Here is a 4,693-nt window from a genome sequence, read left to right on the forward strand (position 1 = left end):
GAAAAGAGTCCCAGCTCCCTCAACCTAACTTCATAAGGCATGCCTCCCAGTCCAGGCAACATCCTTGTAAATCTCCTCTGTACCCTCTCAATAGCTTCTACATCTTTCCTATAGTGAGTTAGTTGGACAGTGCAGAGGAGATTTACCAGATTGAGAAGAGGAAAGGTTACACAGACTGACTGGGAATCTCTGCACCGGAGATACTCCGAGTGGGAGGTACCTTGTTCAAAGCACATCAGATCTTGAATGGTCTTCACAAGTCGCGCGTGGAAATGATGTCTCTTCTTGTGAGTGAATGCAGAACAACGGACACTGAAAGAAAACTGAGCTTCCTCTTTTTGGACGGTGAATTCTGTTCTCTGGGAGAGCTGCACGTCTTTGGAACTCTGCCTCAGAAGGCGGTGGAGGCGGGGATATTGAATATTTTTAAGCCGGAAGTATATAGATTCTTATTTGGTAACAGAATCAAAGGTTATCGGGGACAGACGGAAATGTGGAAATCGAAACACAAACAGATCAGCCATGATCTTAGTGAATGGCGGGACAGTCTTGTAGGGCCGAATGACCTTCTTCTGCCCTTATTTCCTCCCCTCGTGTGTCCGTCGCCTGATTGTAAATTTCCCCTCAATAGGACTGCTGAAACTCACCAATACTCACGGTTCACTCGGAACACCGGAATTAAACTAAAACATGGAAAAATTAAAATCTGACTGGGATTCCCAGTCCTGTCAGACTGTATGGTTGCTTTTCGAGTTCTGCAGAGATATTTTCTCTGCAATGAGTTCTCGGGAGGTAAACACTGCTTCGGCTTTCACTCATTGTCGCCACCTTCATTGCAAAGAATTATCTTTAAAACAAATGCAGGGCTCGCCCGGGATTTGAACCCGGGACCTCTCGCATTTTAACACTACGCCCAAAGCGAGAATCATACCCCTAGACCAACGAGCCACGCGCTATAATCAAAGCCCTGAAGACAGCTTGTCAAAGTACCTCAAGTTAGGCAACTTTTTTTTGACAACTCATCAGAGATTTCTTGAACAAGGTTCCATTTCACTGTCTGTTTTGATGAAGTCATGATGTGGAGATGCCGGCGTTGGATTGGGGTAAACACAGTAAGAAGTCTCACAACACCAGGTTAAAGTCCAACCAGTTTATTTGCTAGTAAACCCACAAGCTTTCGGGGTTTGCCCCTTCGTCGGGTGATGAACGTATCGACAGGGTGGATTCTCGGAGGCTATTTCCAAGGGCTGAAATGGTCGCTACGAGAGGACACAGGTTTAAGGTGCTGGGGAGCAGGTACAGAGGAGATGTCAGGTGTACGTTTTTCACCTAGAGGGTGGTGAGTGAGTGGAATCGGCTGCCGTCGGTGGTGGTAGAGGCGAACTTGCTGGGGTCTTTTGAAATACTTCAGGATGAGTACATGGGATTGGGAGTTATAGATTGTTCTATGGCCTGGTAAGTATGGATATGATCGGTGCAACTTGTGGGCCGAAGGGCCTGTTTGTGGGGTAGTTTTCTATGTTCTGTGTTCTATAAATGTGCAAACCCCCCCCCCACACACAGTCACCCAAATTAGAATTGAAACTGGGTCCCTGGCATTGTGAGGCAACAGCGCTAACCACTGTGCCACCATCCCTCCTGATTAATTGTGGTGTCATCCTTTGCTCTTTTTTTATACTGTCCTATCCTCTGACCTGCCACCACCTTTGCAAAATTATTAATTGCGCTCTCTCCACGTTTGACCTATCTTCAGCATGTTTGAGTCAAGCACAGATCCGCCACTTGGGATTATTTGTGCACCATAATATAGAACATAGAACATAGAACATAGAACATTACAGCGCAGAACAGGCCCTTCGGCCCACGATGTTGCATCACCTCCTGTCCGACTGAATCTGGGATAAGTAATGTGCCTACTTCTCCCCGAGTGAGCCTGGTACATCGCTCATCCTAATCCGACCCACCAGCCCACTGCTGTACTGGTATATGGGCCCGACTCCCTCTATAGAACATAGAGCATAGAACACTACAGCACAAACAGACCCTTCGGCCCACGAGTTGCGCCGATCACATCAACACCTACCAATCTATAGACCTATCTATAACCCCCAATCCCATAAAACCCCATATACTCACCCAGAAGTCTTTTAAAAGACCCCAGCGAGTTCGCCTCCACCACCACTGACGGCAGCCGATTCCATTCACTCACCACCCTCTGAGTGAAAAACTTACCCCTATGTAGCTGGTATTGCTATCCCATTTCCCAAGGTGAAGTAATCCGAACAAAACTTCACCCAGTGAGTCTGGTGCAGGTGTCTGCCACATGTGTATCTTCTGTTTATCGCTCTGGATCTCCACCACCCCTACTGATGGATTTGGTAGATCTCCTGGAGCTTCTGTTAAATCGCATCGACTCCCCAGGAAAAAGAAAGTGGATCGCCACCTCCAGAACTGAGCACGTACAGATCTGAAATTTTAACTCTCTTCCACTCTCTCCACAACAGGTTGTAAGATGTTCGAAGATTTTCCAGTATTTGCAGTTGACCATCGAATCCTACAGTGCAGAAGGAGGCTATTCGGCCCATCAGAACTTGCAGCGATAAAACAACCCCGCCCAGGACATATCCCCACAATCCCACACCTTTACTCTTCTAATTCCACTTACACTACGGGGCAAATTAGCATGGCTAATCCACCTAACCGCCACATCTTTGAACACTATGGGACAATTTATTGTGGCGACTCCACCCAGCCTGCACATCATTGGACACTCAAGTAAAACTTGTCATGGCTTATCCACCCAACGTACACATCTTTGGACACTAAGGGTCAATTTAGCACGGCCAATCCATAAGAACGTAAGAAATAGGAGCAGGAGTAGGGCCATCTAGCCCTTCGAGCCTGCCCCGCCATTCAATAAGAAATTGGCTGATCTGAAGTGACTCAGTTCCACTTTCCCGCGTTCTCCCCGTAACCCTTAATTCCCTTGTCTGTCAGAAATCTATCTACCCGTGACTTTAATATATTCACCGAGGTAGCCTCCACCACTTCAATGGGCAGAGAATTCCACCCAACCTGCACATCTTTGGACATGAAGGGGAAATTTAGCACGGCCAATCCACCTAAGCTGCACACTTTTGGACACTAAGGGTCAATTTAGCATGGCCAATCCACCCTAACCCGCACATCTTTGGACACTAAGGGGCAATTTACCATGGCCAATCCATCTAACCTACACATCTGTTGACACTTAGGGACAATTTACATTGGCCGATCCTCCCAACCTGCACATGCTTAGAGTGTGGGTGGAAACCGGAGCACCCAGAAGAAATGCACGCAAACATGGGGTGAACATACAGAAACTGCACAGTTATTCAAGGTGGGAATTGAACCTGCCCCCTGGCGATGTGAGGCAGCAGTGCTAACCACTGTGTCACGTGCCACCTATTTCTATGCTTATCAGTACATTGTGGCTCTTCCCCACTATAGCTGATAACAAAGAATGCTGTGTGTGGTCGGGTGCTGTGCTGGAACCTAAACTTATATTAACAAACTAGCAAATACTTGGCATAAATGTGAAGATAAGACATTTGACGTAAGGAATAATTCCACTGATAAGTTAGGATATTTTATGCAAACTTTACTGAATAACACAGTTTAAGTATAGCTCTAACAAATAAAGCGATATAAGCATTAATAGTTGAACAATATTTTTTTAAAAAGGAACTTTATCTTCTAGTTGATGACTGTACCAGTTCCACATTAACCCCATTCACGCGTAGCTCAATAAAACTTTCAAGTAAGCGCCATTAGCAAACCCAGGCATTCTTGAAACAATCTGTTAAAAGTCTTAAAGCTTTCAGAGGGTGATTTTGGGAAGAGACTGAAACTGAATTTTCAGGAACAGTCTGCACATGCTCCTGACCTCAGCAAATCTCAAAACTGCCAAAGGTTTCTTTCTCCCTGCTACAGACCCTGCTCTGCACTTTACCCACACTATCACATGACCCCGTTGATCGACTTTCCGAAGGAAGTGTTTGTACAAACAAAAGTCCATCAGGTCGATGGAAGGAACAATTTCCTCGCTGGCAAGTGTCATTAACTTGAGCCTTGAGCGTAATGTTTTCCGGATACTTTCACTGCCAGCATAGTAACTCTGAAAACACAAATACCTCTTCCTGGGTTACAGGCTATATCACACGCCTTCTCTCCGCTTACCTCAATTGTAAACACAAACAAAAAAAAAGTCAATATTCCTATTCAACCTCTCTTTCACCCTCCCGTGTAAGCAATCTCTTTGAAAACATGCCTTCAAACTAATCAAGGTATGTTCCAACAATTTCGAAATATTTCATACCCTTCAATCTCTTTCAAAACTGCTTTAGAAATACATAAATCCTAGACAGGGACGTATACCTTTAAATGGACAAATTAGAAACAGTTTAAACACGTTGAACTCTCTTCACACCCCTTTTACCCCATTAGCGCCCCCCATGAAACATTTTAAAGTTACATTTGAAAGCCTTTTACAAAGAATTCCGACCACCACTAAACCACCCAAACATAAAATATTGAAACTATCCCATTTCAAACCCCGTTTTAAGCTATTGTACTGGCGTTCAGGATTCACTTTTCAATGCTCATTAAACCACACTAACACACTCATTCTCCAACACAGACACACACTAACACA

At 45.0% G+C, this 4,693-nt stretch overlaps 1 non-coding gene across 1 annotated transcript; it reads right to left on the minus strand.

Annotated features, from left to right (window-relative positions):
* Positions 1 to 863: 863 nt before the first annotated feature.
* trnap-ugg (transfer RNA proline (anticodon UGG)) lies at positions 864 to 948 on the minus strand. Its single transcript is given in 2 exon segments — positions 864 to 899; positions 913 to 948. It is a non-coding gene; the product is annotated as a tRNA-Pro (tRNA).
* Between the last annotated feature and the right edge of the window lie 3,745 nt (positions 949 to 4,693).

This window comes from Carcharhinus amblyrhynchos, unplaced genomic scaffold (assembly GCF_965287045.1).
Source record: "Carcharhinus amblyrhynchos unplaced genomic scaffold, sCarAmb.v2.hapA scaffold_79, whole genome shotgun sequence".
Taxonomy (NCBI): domain Eukaryota; kingdom Metazoa; phylum Chordata; class Chondrichthyes; order Carcharhiniformes; family Carcharhinidae; genus Carcharhinus; species Carcharhinus amblyrhynchos.